Source organism: Megascapheus bottae, chromosome 16, assembly GCF_031878675.1.
Source record: "Megascapheus bottae isolate mThoBot1 chromosome 16, mThoBot2.hap1, whole genome shotgun sequence".
NCBI classification, from domain to species: Eukaryota; Metazoa; Chordata; class Mammalia; order Rodentia; family Geomyidae; genus Megascapheus; species Megascapheus bottae.
In genome coordinates, this window is record NC_143524.1 from 25,460,927 (window position 1) to 25,477,987 (window position 17,061).

At 35.1% G+C, this 17,061-nt stretch overlaps 1 protein-coding gene across 4 annotated transcripts in view; it reads right to left on the reverse strand.

Annotated features, from left to right (window-relative positions):
* The window catches only part of Mettl15 (methyltransferase 15, mitochondrial 12S rRNA N4-cytidine), a 116,156-nt gene that overhangs the window by 24,293 nt on the left and 74,802 nt on the right, over positions 1-17,061 (reverse strand). The gene's annotated exons all lie outside the window — the stretch shown is intronic.

Below are 17,061 nucleotides of genomic sequence, written 5' to 3' on the forward strand. Positions count from 1 at the left end.
TTTAGATTGTACAATAAATTACTCAATATAAATTTACTGAGTAACAACTATATGCTGAGCATTGTATAAAGACAGGGCTACAAAACTACACATCTTTTGTTTGAAACATTAGAGTTGATTTAATGCAATTGTCCTTTTAGCAATAAACACAATTTACTAATTTTGACAATGTGTATACCGAATTGCAAAACATAAAATTTCTTTCTTCAGATCAGTTTTTCATAAAAAATCTACAGATAAGAAAAAGAATGCCTTTGCTAGTTAAGACAATTTAAACATAACAGAAGATGTATAAAGAAAAAGTGGACCATACAATGGACTACTACTCAGCTATAAAGTATGAAAATCTGTGATTTGTGACAGCAGAAAAGGCTATGAAGACCATTACACGAAGTAATACAAGCCAGGCACAAAAGAAGATAACTACAGAATGATCTCATTCTTGTGGAATTATAAACAACTGATCTCAAGAGAAGTAGGGAGTAAAATGAGGGCAACCAGTAGGAAGAATGCTTAATGATTTATCTAAATCACAGAAACATTTGCATATTAGGGTGACTGTAACAACAATGTATAGTACATTCCAAAAGGCCATACAGAATAAGATGTTTCATGATAAAGAATTAATAAATGTTTGAAGAGAGATACTTATCCTGACTTCCATATTACATAATGTTCCATGTATTAAAACAGTGCATTGTCCTATTAATATGTGCCTTTTAATAGAACAGTTAAAAATAAATTCATGCTAACCAGAAATCACAGGAAAAGACATGTCAAACATGTTGATTGCAACATCTTTCTCTGCGTTTTCTTCCTAAGATTCAGATAGGGGAACTACATAGTTACACATGTGAAGAAAGGATCACCATGTCACTTCTTTGACTCACCCCAAACAAAGTGAGGTGTTGCCTTCAAGATTCTTTAGAAGCCTTAAGGCAATTGAAATTCATTGCAGAAGAGGTAGAAGAAAAGAAAATCAGGCAATACTCTCAAGACTCTCATTCTGCCATTTGAAAGTGAATGGAATATTTCAACAGTGTTAGACAATTCCCATTTCTGATATTTATTCATGTAAATATTCTGTTTATGGGGCACATCAAAGCTCATTGGTAATTCTTTCCTCACAGCCTAATGGACAAAGTAACTTTCAGATTCACTGAACAAATACTTATCGAATACCCATTTTATATTTGTTATTAATTGTTTGGAGGCCATATGAAGGATATTTGAAGATTAATAAAATGTGGCTTTTTAAGTGAATAGTTCACTGAATCATCTGATGGGAGCTAGAAATAAAGAGGTGAACAAATTGCCCAGTATGTTTGGAATTATAATGTAACTCAGTTATCACTTATGCCAGTAACTGATGTATTAGTCCTTTCCCACTCCAGTTTGTAGTGCCAGATAAAGGGAGGAGAAACAGTTTTAATCATCTCCTTTTTGCCCCAGATTCTCATTTTAATTATACAAAGTTGGCAAAAAGCCCCAATTCCAAACATGGAACAGATAAGATTCAATGGAGTTTATTAACCACATAAACTCACATTCAAGAGAAGAGGAAACAAAATGCCATCTATGCTTGTAGTATGGGAGGAGAGAATGGTAACCACAGTCTTTTGGAAGAAGGCTTTGTAGGATCAAGAGACCGGGATCTCTGGGTTGGGCCTGTGATTGACCTGTTTGAATAAATTCCACGGATTCCATCAATTGTATTAATTATTCAGGAAATTCCTGTGTATCACAACTTAAACAGTAGTAGTCATGAATGCTTGATGACATTGTTGAATAATGGTATTCAGAAAACAGTCTGAATCCAATTTAGAAGAGGTTACGTGATTTAGTCCACTGGTCTTTGACTAAAAGTGAATGTCAAAATCATATGAACAATATTTACAAATTATGTTTTACATAATCAACATCAACTCAGCAAGTTATATTTTGAGGGTTCAATGAGGAGGGGGTTCTCATTCAAAGCTGCTTAAAAAAAAACCTATGTTTTCGATATTTCTATCAAGACCATTTGGAATGGTCTTGAGGCTATTGACAGCTTTTAGGAACAAGGTATGATCAATAAACATGAAAACAATGAGAAAAATTAAGCTCTACTTTATGAAAAGAACAGTGGTTATCTAACAATGCCAAGAATGGCAGTATTAGCTACTGGCTTGTGGAAGAACTCTACTTGCTGGTAGTGAGGAAAAAGGTCTCAGCACGAAAGACATGACATGCTGGAAGAGCCTGTCTTCATGCATCAACTGCACTCAAACTACTATTCAGCAATGATAACCAATTCCTATTCTATTAACTGCTAATACGATAGATATTAAAATGGCACTTTAAATCTAATTTTACTCACACAAAAAATTACTACATATAAACCAGTATCCAAGAATAATGCAAAGCAGTATCATAGCTCTGCAATTATAGTTCTCACATTTATAGCCCATGACATTTGAGGTTTAGGATTTAAAACAAATAAATAAAACATTAATCTCACTTGACATCTATACACTTTTTACAAACAATATAATGTTTAATTTATAATATTAACAAGTCAAACTGACACTTCAGGAAGTCAGCTGTGTTTTTCCTGTAGTTTAAAACAATGCTTTATTCTACTAATGCTGAAATAATGCATCCAGAGAAGAAAATATTAAGCCTGTAGTTTTTTTCCTTCTCTTGAAGGTTCTCATTCACTTCAAAATCCAGTATGATTATTATATAACATAAAAAAGAATGTTATAGCAAACAGTTAATGATTTTATTTTAAAATGAAAATGTAGCCTTTCTGTCCTCTGAAAAACAGTTTATTATAACCTAAAATAGATATGATGTGTTTCAGTGGATTTTCATTTTTTCTAATTTAGTAGGATAAAGAAAAATTCATTTTCTCTGTAAATGCAAATTAATAGGCTGGGTTCATTTCAGAAAATTTCTTTCAGTCATACTATTTATTTCCCGGTGACCTTTCTCTGAAAGGGGTTTTTCTGTGCATTTCAGTTGCCATGCTTTATTTCCATGGCTACTGTGAATCTTTTCTCATTTTAATAAAATATGCAAGTGGATATGAGCATGAAATAATTTCTGATTAGATCATCCAGCATAGTAACAGATAACAGAATGAGTGTAGAATAAATGATTGAAAATAAAAAAAAAAACTGCTCAAGGTCATACTGGTAAGGCTCTGGATTCAGATTAAATTAATTTCGACAAAGATGTCAAAGCAATACTATAGATAGAGGGTATATTTAAGGGCAAATGTTTGCACCTCTGTGATAAAATTAACTCAACAGCTTCTCAAAATAGTAACTCTTGAACTACGTATATAGTTTTTAAAACTACGACAGGGCATGCCAGGAAAAAAAAATCTACTCATCACTCTAGTTTTAGCATCTCCTTGAGAGAAAGAGAGTTGGTAGAGAAATGCAACCATAGATATCTAGCATCTGTGTTAATAATGGGGTGGTGAGGCCACTGGAAGGGATTATGAGGCAGAAAAATCATCTGTCCGATGACAAACTTATTATGTGCTTAGGAATAGACAAAATCCTTGTCTTGTTCCTGATTTTTAGAGGAAATGGCTTTAGCTTTTCACCATTAAGTATGATGCTAGCTGTGGGTTTGTTATATACAGCCTTTATTATACTAAGGAATGTTCTGTGGATTCCTAGTTTCTCCAGAGCTTTTAGCATAAAGGGGTGTTGGATTTTGTCAAATGCCTTTTCTGCATCTATTGAGACAATCATGTGATTCTTGTCCTTGCTCCTGTTGATGCGTTGAATTTTATCAATTGATTTGCATATGTTGAACCAGTTTTGCATCCCTGTGATGAATCCTGTTTGATCACAGTGTATACTTTTTTTGATGAGTTGCTGAAGACAGTTGGCCAGTATTTTGTTGAGAAGTTTTGCATCAATATACATCAAAGAAATAGGTCTATAGTTCTCTTTCTTTGATGAATCTGTCTGGTTTTGAGATGAGGGTTATAGGGGCTTCATAGAATGAGTTTGGCAAAGAGCCTTCAAGACAAGGATGCTCACTCTCTCCACTCCTATTTAACATAGTATTAGAATTCCTAGATAGAGCAAGAAGGCCAAGAAGCAAGCATAAAGGGGATCCAAATAGGGAAAGAGGAAGTAAAACTTTCCCTCTTTACAGATGACATGATTCTGTATTTAAAGAACCCTACAAACTCCACCCTCAAGCTCCTTGAGCTGATTCAAAACTTTGGCAAGGTAGCAGGGTATAGAATTAACCCTCAAAATTCAACTGCCTTCCTCTATGCAAACAATGAGAGAAACAGCCAACAATCAGGAAAGCAACTCCTTTGCAGTAGCCTCAAAGAAAATAAAGTAGGAATTATCTTAACTAAGAATGTAAAGGACCTTTCTGATGAAAACTTTAAAACTCTGAAAAAGGAAATTAAAGCAGAACTGAGGAAATGGAAAAATCTCCCATGCTCCTGGATTGGAAGAATTAACATCGTGAAAATGGTAATCTTGCCAAGGGCTACCTACAAAGTCAACGCAATACCTATCAATAACCCAATGTCATTCTTTAAAGAAATAGAAAAGGCAATCCAAAATTTCATATGGAATAATAAAAGACCCTGTATAGCAAAAACACTTCTTAGCAGAAAGAACAGCTCAAGGAGGAATTTAAATACCAAATTTTAGAATCTATTACAGAGCTATAGTGACCAAAAAAGCTTGGTACTGGCACAAGAACAGGCCTGAAGACCAAAGGAATAGCACTGAGGACCCAGATATTAACCCAAAAATTTATGACCACCTAATCTTTGACAAGGGAGTCAAAAAAATAGAATGAAGAAAGCCAGACTCTTTAACAAGTAGTGACAGAACTGGTTAAGCACCTGCAGAAAATTAAAGTTGGATCCTTCTTTGTCACCCTGCACCAGGATTAACACTAAATGAATCAAAGACCTCAAGGTAAAAGCAGGTACACTGAAAACTCTACAAGAAAGAATAGGAGATACACTAGGTCTCCTTAGCACAGGTTGAAACTTCCTTAATAAGAACTAAGAAACACAACAAATCAGAGAAAGTCTGGGCAAGTGGGACTGCATTAAACTGCAGAGCTTTTATATGGAAAAGGACATAGCTAGCAAATTAACTAGAAAACCTATAGAGTAAGAAAAGATCTTTACTAACCATCCAACGGACAAAGGCCTCATATCTAAAATATATGAACAGCTAAAAAAATTGAATCACTCTAAAACTAATCTCCAAAAAAACAACCATCCCATTAAAAGATGGGCCAAAGACTTAAAGAGAGTCTGCTCTGAAGAAGAAACAAAAATGGCCTATAGACACATGAAGAAATGCTCGACATCTCTGACCATAAAAGAAATGCAAATCAAAACAACTCTTAGATTCCACCTCACTCCAGTTAGAATGGCCAGGATTAAGAAAACTAATAACAACAGATGCTGGAGGGGATGTGACCAGGAGGGATCACTACTACACTGTTGGTGGGAGTGCAAACTCCTTCAACCACTATGGAAAGCAGTATGGCAGTTCCTCAAAAGACTAAACATAGAGCTCCCCTATGACCCAGCAATTCCACTACTAGGCATTTACCAACCTTCCAGAAACATGGGCATACTAAATCCATTAACACAACAATGTTCATTGTAGCACTATTTACCATAGCAAAGATATGCAACCAACCTAGATGCCCTTCCAGTTAGATAACTGGATCAACAAGAGGAGGTATTTATACATAATGGAATTCTATGCTGCAGTCAGAAAGAATGGCATTGCCCCATTTTTAAGGAAATGCAAAGTCTTAGAAAAAATCATATTAAGTGAAGTAAGCCAGACTCAAAGCAACATAGGCTCAATGGTTTCCCTCATTTGTCCTACTCAGTAGAAACCTTGGGCTCTCCTAGCAGAGATTTACAATAGAACAAAATGTACATTCATAAGGCCATATAGAATGAAAGCACCTCTAGGATATAGAAACAAAAGCCATACAATGAATGATTGTTGTCCTTAATGTACTATGTTATCTCTCATCTCTTTTGCTGTCCATTGGTTATCTCCTATTATTACAGTATTTCACCTGGTTATCTCATATATTGTATATATGCATATTTTGTTATTTGAAGTCGGATAGGGAAGGGATGAAAACAAGATGAGGGGCTAGGGTGGTGGGAGGGTAATGGGGACCAAGACATGAGAAAGGGTATCAGTGTATGAGAAGAAATGCACCATCTATCTGGAGAATATAATATAACCCTTCTATTAATTACAATATAAAATACATGAAAAAAAGAATAGACAGAATCCTGATTGGGAGGGATTGGGAGAGGGAATGTGGGAGAAGAACATGAAGAAAGGGTATCAATGTTCAAGAAGTAATGTACCCATCGCCTGACAGATGTAACTGCAACTCTTCTATATGTCACCCTGACAATAAGATACAATTTAAAAAAGAACAATGACAACAAACAATATCCAAATACCAATCTGAAATTAAAATTAGCAAGTTTTACTTCATACTAGCACAAATAGGGTCCCTTAAAAGGGGTATATATCTCAACAATCAGAAAGTAACAATAAAATCTGATCTAATATGTTAGAAAAATTAACAAAATAAGGCCGGGAGTTTGGCCTATTGGTAGAGTGCTTGCGCACAAAGACCCAGGATTAATTCCTTGGTACCACATACATACAAAAAAGGTTAGAGCTCTAACCTTGAGAAAGTCCATGGACAGGCAAAAAAAAAAAAAAAAAAAAAAAAAAAAAAAAAAAAAAAAAGAAAGAAAAAAACCAAAATGAAAACATCTTGAGTTTAGTGTCAATTATTTTACTTGGGTTGTTTTCATTTAAATGAGCTTTTCAGTCAATACACATTGAAAAGCTATTTTCAGTATAACAAAGTGTCAAAATATTCAGAAATGTGTAGGACTTTGGAGAAATCTTTTCTGTAGTTTGGCTTGTTTAAGCATTATAAGATGTTAAGGTTAAACTAAAAACATCTCTAAAATGGCAGGGAGTTCATATTCAGTACTTTTAAGGCGGATACTAATTGTATCATGTACTAATGTTTTCATTATAGTCAAGGACAAAAATTTTAAACCATACACAGGTACTATTCCCTCTTTTTCTTGTTTTTTTTCTTGTTGGTTGTGGGGCTTGAACTATGGGCCTGGGCGTTGTCCCTTAGTACTTCAGTTCAAGGCTAGTGCTTTACCTCTTGAGCCTTAAGGCCACTTCTGGTTTCTGCTGGTTAAGTGAAAACAAGTGTCCCATGGATTTTCTTGCCTTGGCTGGCTTTGAACCATGAGCCTCAGATCTCAGCCTCCTAAGTAGCTTGGATTACAGGCATGTGCCACTGGCACTCAGCCCTCATTTTTTTAAATATGGAAATGAAGGCAGAGGATGTCTGAAATTTTCTTAACATCTGATTACAGGGACAGGAGTTTGGCCTAGTGGTAGAGTGCTTGCTTAGCATGTACGAAGACCCAGGTTTGATTCCTTGGTACCCATAGACAAAAAAAGCTGGAAGTGGTGCTGTGGCTTAAGTGGTTGAGTTCTATCCTTGAGAAAGACCAAGGGCATTGTTCAGGCCCTGAGTTCAAGTTCCAGGACTGGCAAATAAAAAAAAAGTCTGGGGCCCGGGAGTTTGGCCTAGTGGTTAAAGTGCTTGCCTAGCATGCATGAAGACCTGGGTTCGATTCCTCGGTACCCCACATACATAGCAAAAAAAGCCAGAAGTGGTGCTGAGGCTCAAGTGGTAGAGCTCTACCCTTGAGAAAGTCCAAGGACAGTGCTCAAGCCCTGAGCTCAAGCCCAGGACTGGCAAAAAAAAAAAAAAAAAAAAAAAGTCTGATTACATAGGAGTGGATTAAGGAGGTTAACCCAGGCAGTCTGGCTCAAAAGCCTGCATGCTATGCTGTTAAGCACTCTAATATATTGCTTGTACAGATAAGAATTACCAAGTACAATGATTTAAGACACATTTGAGTTACCATTTGGGGTAAGAAATTGAGTTGACATCCTGTATGTTATTTTATTTAGCCTTCCCAAATATGGTAATCTTTTGAGTAGCTGCTGCTACATCTATTTTACACATCAGTACACTGACCCAGAATTTAGAATTAATCTATTCTTTGTGGTGGTGGAAAAACCGATTGTAACCCTGGTTTCTCTGCTGTCAGTAAATCTATTACTTATGATTGTGCAATACTGCAATGCTATATAAGAAATCTATCACTTTTGGAGTTGGCACTTGTCCTATTCTTTTTTTTGAGAAAACATTGTGGATGGGGATACTCACTCCTCCCCGCCTTTTTTGGAAAACAAGTGTAACAGGCTTTTTAAAAAGGTTATCATATGAAGTTTTCCTATTAAATATATATATAATGTAGAAGACATTGATCCATTCCACCCTGAATATATATCTATTCACATATATGAAATATATATTAAAACAATATCCTATACATAATATATACATTAGCATAAAACATACATACATAAAATGAAATATAAAATAAACATTTATAAAAATTAGTATCAGACATCTCCTCATTTATATATAAATTTGAAAAAATATCTGAAATATATTATTACAGAAATTGTTTTGAATTTTCAAGGGAAAAGAATCATCAATGTGTGAAAATTAATGAGTAGATAATGCAGTAAAATGACAGAAGTAATATATCTAGGCACAGTGGTACATACCTATAATTCTCTAGCCTTTAGGAGGATAAGGCAAGAGGATCACAAGCTCAACCATAGCTACCTAACAGGTTCTACCCAACCTAGATCATGCCATTTTTGACTCTGCCTCAAAACCAACAACAAAAGTAATGGTATTGCTCAATTTAAAATGTATCACACTAAAATTTGAGAAAATTAATTGTATCTCCTTAAATGGAGGCAATTCTTAGCTGAAACAACCAAATTATTTTATAAACATGGGTTTGGACATTTTTTTAAAAAAGATGGTTTTAAAAGCAACTGGGTTGCTGGCACTGTGGCTCATGCCTATAATCCTAGCTACTCAGGAGGCTGAAATCTGAGGATCAAGTTTCAAAGCCAGCTTAGGCACAAAAGGATCTGAGACTCTTATCTCCAATTAACCTCTAGAAAACGGGAAGTAGGGGGTGGGGGAGAAAGAAAACAGGAAGTGGGGCTTGGCTCAAGGGTGGGACCACGCCTAGGCTGGGTTCAAACCCCATGACCCACAAAAATAAATAATAAATAAAAGTAGCTGGGTTAAAAGATAAAAATCCCAAGAGATTCCCTTTTGCTTAATTTCAAATTATTGCCCCATTGGATACGAAATGCTCTGGCAGTGGTTCAAATGTTAACATTAGGTTGGCCCAGGAGTTAAGGGGCTTAAAGTCCATGTCTGGATGAAGAGCATGTATTTCAGTACCTTTTCTGGGGCAGAGGCCTGCAGTCACAGTTAAGCAGGAAGACAACCTGTTTGTAACTAATTACATTATATGTTTATGAAACATTATTATCTCCATCAATTCCAAAGACTCTGTTGCTGAAGGCAGACAAAGAAAATGCTGAGGATCTTTTAAAATTAGTACTAACATCAAGTACATCACCAAATATGGAAAGATTACATGTAGCTAATAAGCACTCATATCCATAATAGCCAACAACAAAATGCCTTTAATTCCTTTCTATGTACTAGCAATCAAACTTGAGGAAAATAATATTATAACAGATGCTGAGTACAAACTTTTATAAGGCATATAAATGTGTTTAAGTAAACTACAATCTTCAGGAATATAAGGCATGTTTGTGCTACACACACATTTGTGTACTATATTTTCTTAGTTCTAACAGAGATAGAAACCTAATTGGTCAAAATCAGTCATAAAATTTTAACCATTTTTCTGCAAAAACACAAAACAAAACAGCAGTGCCAAAGGGTAATGCATTGCTAATGGTTTCCAGTACAATAAATAGCTACTCTGACGTCAAAACTTTGTTACACTCTAATAACTGGCTCACTTGGGGTTTCAGGTACAGCAAGTAACATGTCAGTTTTAAATAAAATTATAAAAATAGAATGCCTGGTGAAACATATTGTCGCTATGCAACTTGATATAATATGACTTATAGCCAATAGAACATTAACAAAGATGATAGATTATACCAAAATAGTATCTAGTGGTTTAGGATGCACAGATTCTTAAAGTTCAAATAAAAAAACTGCTTTACTCTGTCATGTTTGAAAATGGGATATAACTGAGTTATCCAAAGATAGCACAGTGACAAGAGAAATATTTGTGTATCTTGAAGATAAAGAGACTCTTACAGAGCTAAATCTCTCTTGATAAGTGTACTTATTATGTTCTAACAAGGGACATGGAGCAATAAGGAACCAAATGTATACAAAATGCAAAATATAGATTATTATGTTACTTCATGTGGGAAACGCCACAGTATTCTTGCACAAATAAACACAGAAATTTATAACCAAAATAGCAATTGTGCCAAGAAATACACTTGAAATTATAAGCTGAAAATACGTGTAACATGTGCTCCAATTACATATAATAATGAAAAGATGTCAATTGGCATGATCAATTTCATTTTAAAGACAGCACAAAAGGATCTTATTTAACAACTGATCAAATGAAATGTACAATTAAACTGATAATCATTTCTCTCAATCAATTCCTGCTATGAATGGCATAGAGAAGAAGAGTAGAAACACTGCTATTTTGTTTTAACATCATTATTTACTTAATGTCACAACAGGTGATGCATATGTTTCTGATAAAGACAATTTCTGTGAAAGAAAATACTTAAACTATTGTGTTAGTCCATTAATATTTCCATACAAAACAGAAAATTTCCTTTTTAATGTAGACAGTGATATAAAAGAATTTTAACCATGGAATAACAGATAAATCTGCTCCCACACATGCATTATTCTGCTTTCCTCTTTTTTACATAATTGCCTTCATAGGAAGGCAAGAAATTTAGATATAAAACCCATTATTTAACAGAATATAGCATCATTTATCAGATATGTAGAGCTATTTTAGAAACCTCTTATAAATCCTTAAGCTGGACATGTAGAAATGACAATGAAAATTTTAAAAAGTGTACAAAGTCTAGAACAATGCTAATCACATTCAATGACAACAGTGAGATTGTCTAACAAACAAAAAGGTGGTATATTTACTGCAGATAGGTGAAATTTAATATTATTTTTAAATTGTTGCATTCATTAAATAGCAACTCTTTTTTCTTTCTTTCTTTCTTTTTTTTTTTTTTTTTTTTGCCAGTCCTGGGCTTGAGCTCAGGGTCTGAGCACTGTCCTTGGACTTTCTCAAGGCTAGAGCTCTACCACTTGAGCCTCAGCACCACTTCCAGCTTTTTTCTATGTATGTGGTACTGAGGAATCGAACCCGGGTCTTCATGCATGCTAGGCAAGCACTTTAACCACTAGGCCAAACTCCCGGCCCTAGCAACTCTTTTTTAATAGCACTATTTGTTATTGTAGATTGTAGGACTTGAGCTTAATCCCTGAGCTCTTTTGCTCAAGGCTAGCACTCTACCATTTTGAGTTACAATGCAATCTCTAGTTTTCTGGTGGTAAATTGGAGAAAAGAGTCTCACAGATTTTCCTCTCTGGGCTAGCTTTGAGTCATAATCTCAGCATTACAACCATCAGCCACCAGCGCCGGCTAACATAACTCTTTCAAAAGTAAGTATACGTGGTGGGGTTGTGGAGAAAAAGGAACTCCACTACAAAACTGGTGGGATTGTAAACTAGTTCAGCCACTCTGGAAATCAGTGTGGAGGTTTCTTAAAGAACTGAAAATAGACCTTCCCTACGATCCCACCATACCACTCTGGGCATCTATCTTGAACATCATGACCCAAGATATGATAAGGACACCTGCTCAGCTATGTTTATCTCTGCACTATTCACAATAGCCAGGCGATGGAAACAATCCAGATGCCCTACTGCAGATGAATGGATACAGAAAATGTGGTACATATACACAATGGAATTCTACATAGCCAACAAACAAGATAAAATAATGGCATTCGCAGGGAAGTGGATGAATCTAGAGCAAACCATGTTGAGTGAGACAAGTCAAGACTTAAGGATCAAAAGGCACATTATATCCTTAATATGTGGCTATTAAATCCAAAGAGTACAAGATTGAGGACTCAATAACTGCATACCCAAAGCTATGGACATGGTAGTGGAAATACAAACATAACTATATAGACATAAAAACCTATGACTCTATAGACATGTTTTATTTCACAAATATGTTTCTGTGACATACAAACCCTTAGCCTAATTTTGATTAAGTTCTAAATACTAAGTCCCAGTGATTGTAAATAGAGATTCCCTCCTTGAACACTTGTTAAACTTGTCATTTAAAATATGATGTAAAAATCAACATTAATAAATTCTTTAATAAAAAAATTAACTCACAAAAAGTAAGCATCTGAATAATTTTTATTTTGGCAATACTGGGATTGAAAAAAAAATACTGGGATTGAAATTCAGGGTCTCACATTTGCTGGGCAGGCTTTACTGCTAAGCTGTGCTTCTAGTCTTTTATTGTACTGATTATTTTGAGACAGTCTTGCTCTTGACTCAAGCCTGTGATTGGCCCACAATCTAACTACTTTACGCTTTCTATCACAGGTAAGATGACAACTACACACTAGTACGTCCAACTTTTCTCCTTAAGATGGAACCGTGTAAACTTTTTTTCTTTTCCCTGAGGTAGCCTGGAATAGTAATTGTCCCATTGTCAGCCTGCCATAAGATCAGAATGACAGGCTTGTGCTACCACACTCAGGTCCTGGAGGAGTGGTCTGGACTGTTCTTTTGGGCTGGCCTTGAGTCATCAACTTCTCAGTCTCAGCCTTTTGAGAATCTGCTGTTATAAGTGTAAACAATGACTAAGTTAGTAACTTCACATTGCTACCTATTATGTTACAAAAAAATGGGCAATATCCTCAAAGAAAATAAAGTACTTAGGAATTAACTAAGAATGTAAAAGACCTTTGTGATGAAAACTTTAAAAACCTGAAAAGGAAATTAAAGTAGAACTGAGGAAGTGGGAAAATCTCTCATACTCTTGGATTGGAAGAATTAACATTATGAAAATAGCAATCTTGCCAAGGGCTATCTACAAATTCAATGTAATATCCATCAATATCCCAATGTCATTCTTTAAGGAAAAAGCAATCCAAAATTTCATATGTAATAAAAGACCTTATACAGCAAAAAACAAAAAACCCTTAGTGGAAAGAACAGCACTAGAAGAATATACATATCAAACTGTAGACTCTATTACAGTGCTATAGTAACCAAAACAGCTTGGTCCTGGCACATGTACAGGCCTGAGGACCAATGGAATAGAACTGAAGATTCAGAAATCAACCCGCAGACCTATGGTCACCTAATCTTTGATAAAGGAGCCAAAAAGAAAAAAAAATAGAGTGGAAGAGAGATAGCCTCTTCAACAAGTGGTGATGGTAGAACTGCTTAAGTACCTGCAGAAAATTAAAGTCGGATCCTTCTATGTCACCCTGCACCAGAATTAATTCCAAATGGACTAAAGACCTTGATGTAAAAGCAGATACCCTGAAAATTTTACAGGAAGGAATCGGAGATACACTAGATCTCCTTGGCAGAGGGAAGGGGGGAAAACAAGATGATTGGGAGGGAGTAGGGGGAGGGAAATGAGGACAAAAGCATGAGGAGAGGTATCAATATGTGAGAAGTAATGCACCTACTACTTGGCGAATGTAACCATAACCCCTCTATACATTACCTCGACAAAAAATAAAATTAAAAAACTGGGCAATATAATAAATGAAGAGATTAAAAGACATGGTATTTCTGTATAGTATGGGACTTCAAGGGGTATTACAGAATGATAAAAAGAGCACACACAGGCACAAAAACAGCAATGCAGACCAATGGAAGAAAAGATAAGGTTTAGAAATAACATAGCACAATGATAGCCATCTACTTTTTTTTAAAATGAACTGCTCACACATAATAAATCATTTGATTAAATACATTTGTGGAAATAAATGCATGCCAGTCCCCATTATGTCTTCACTAGTAAGGTCTAGCTGGAGGCAAAGCATAATGAGTTATTTGGGTTTAATGAAACTTGGGAGGTTTTCCAGGGGATATGCAGAGGAATAAAAGAAATGAAAACTAATGGTATTTCCAATGCTTCCGTGTGGAGTAGTTGGGAAAAGAAAAGACACAATGGAGATAAGAGTGAAAGTAAATGATAGTAACTGAAGACTGGTAGATAGAGATCCTAAGTCTCATCAGGATTATTTGATAAGATCTAACAGGACAGAAAGTGATAGTCAAATAAACATGTTGAAATTGTTACTTTAGAATGAATCGCTAATAGAAAGTAACAGACATATGCATTACTGTTGTGCCTCAAGATTCCATCTCCAAAGTATCCTCACAAAAGATAAACCAGAGGCATGGCTCAAGTGGTAAAGCCCTAGCCAAGCAAGTGTGAGACCCTGTGTGCAAACCCTAACATTGATGACAAACAAAAAACAACAAAAAATAGTAACTTATTTCATGGAGTACAGATGCAAGATTTATAACTTCACTATTTGTTATTACCCCTAAAAATGTCAAAACATAGGGAAGGGGGTAAAACCAATATGGGGAATGGGTGGTGGGTGGGAGGAGGGTAATGGGTACCAAGACATGTGAAAGGGTATCAATGTATGTGAATTAATGCACCTTCTATCTGGCAAATATCATGTAACCCTTTTATTACAATAAAAAATATATATAAAATGTCAAAACAAAAATTAAGGCTTTTCCCCTCTAGTAAAATGAAAAGAAATAAACTCCTACAATTAAACTTCCACAATTTATAATATATGGTTAAAATGACTAAATGTTAAGTTTTTATTTATAAGGCTACTGTATTGAATAAAAATCAGATGGAAGGATCAACTTCAGGCAATATATAAAAACAGGAGATAGAGCTATACAAGAGTTCTAAAACATAATACAGCAGGTATGCCTTATTTATACATTTATTTGCATGGGTTTTGGACCAACTGCTGCCAATAACCAATAACATCATAAGACATTATATTTATTTAAATCAAGACATTTCAAAACAAAATTTTGAAATTTTCACATGCACATTATGCAGCTTAGATCAAGGAGTGGCTCCTTCACTCTTGTATATTTGTTGTATTTAAATCCATTTTATCTGAATCATTCTCTGATATACTGTCTCTTAGCCTCTCATCTTGTGAAAAATTTTCTCTCAAAAGTAAAATGGTTTTCAAAAGGAATGGTAAAATTAATTTAAATTATGAAGTGAAACTTTCAGGTTTGTTGAAAAGCAGCATGTCTTCAGCAGGAAAATGAATAAAACATCTGCAGTTCAGTGAACTGAACTCTGCATCCTTGGCGCCTGTGAGTTTTCTTCATTGGTATTCTCTTTGGAATTTTATATACTTGCATATATTAAGGGTATACTATAAATCTTATGATAGATATAAGAAATAGATGTTAAGGAAAGATACTTGACCAATACTTGGAAAGAAAAGAAAGGTATACTTTATGTAGTAGAAGTTAAGGTAAAAGAGGAAGTGTTATGGAGAAGAAAGGACCATACTACTTTTTTTTAACTACCGAATAAGATTTTTAGAATACCTGGTATACTGTATATATGTTTATTTGTTTATCTGAAATAGGGAAGCAAAGGGGAAAAACAAGATGATTGGGAGGTGTTGGAGGGAGGGAAACTGCAAGGAAAACATGAGAAGGAGAGTCAATGTTCAAGAAGTAATGTACCCACTATCTGACCAAGGAAACTGTAACTCCTCTATACATCATCCCAACAATAAAATACAATTAAAAATATTTTTAGAAGAGATCAAAAATGTTCTTTTTCAAGTATTAACAGTTATTTTCAACAACACACTAATTAGTAAGACTGATAATTTTTACAGGTCAAAATCCCATTTTGGCCTGTAAAAATCTTAAATATTATAATTAATGTATTTTAAATTAGTTTGACTAGTAATTGGTGGTTTAAACAAGCTTTCCATTTATTATATTTCACCTGATTTTAAATTCTTGGGCAATTTATTAGTAAATAATTGAAAATAAATGGTGACTCAAAGAGCCCTGCAAAAGCTTTACTAATTGTTAATTTACTTTATCTTCAAGCCACCTGCTGTACTTTTAAAAATTGATTATGAGACACACACATAAGCAACCCCAAAAAGAATGAGTTTTTGGTTCCAGATTTATAACATAGTATTTGCCTTTTGCCCAGGAAATTTTGTTCAAATCATCAATCATACATGTTTCTAGGGTTTAGAGGCTTTTTTTTTTTTTTCTTTTTTGTTGATTGTGAGGCATGAACTCGGGACCTAGGCGCTGTCCCTGAGCTCTTCAGCTCAAGGCTACCGCCCTACCCCAGGAGACACCACTCCACTTATTTTCCAGTGGTTAACTGGAGATAAAAGTCTCACAGACTTTAGTGACCAGGCTGGCTTTGAACTGTGATCGGCAGATCTCAGCCTCTTGAGTAGCTAGGATTACATGCGTGAGCTATCTCGCCTGGCAATTTTTTTTTCCAGTTCTGAAGCTTGAATTCAGGGCTTGGGCACTGTCCTTGGGCTTTCTCGAGGCTAGAGCTCTACCACTTGAGCCACAGTACCATTTCCAGTTTTTTCTGTGTATATGGTACTGAGGAATCCAACCCAGGTCTTCATGCATGTTAGCCAAGTATTCTATCACTAGGCCAAACTCTCAGGCCCAAGGCTTTAGACATTATGATAGGTGCTGATTGGAAGCTTAATAGCATGACAGTATAAACCAACTTTTTTCATAAAACAGTAACAATATGTAAATATACACTTTCTCTAAAAGACTCCTTTCACTGAACAAAATAAGTATCTTAGGTATGAAAGGGGCAAAAACCCACAAAACAAAGTTGCGATTGTCACTATATATTGTATTATTGTGGCAGTATCTACCAAAATTTAAAATATGTAGAATTTT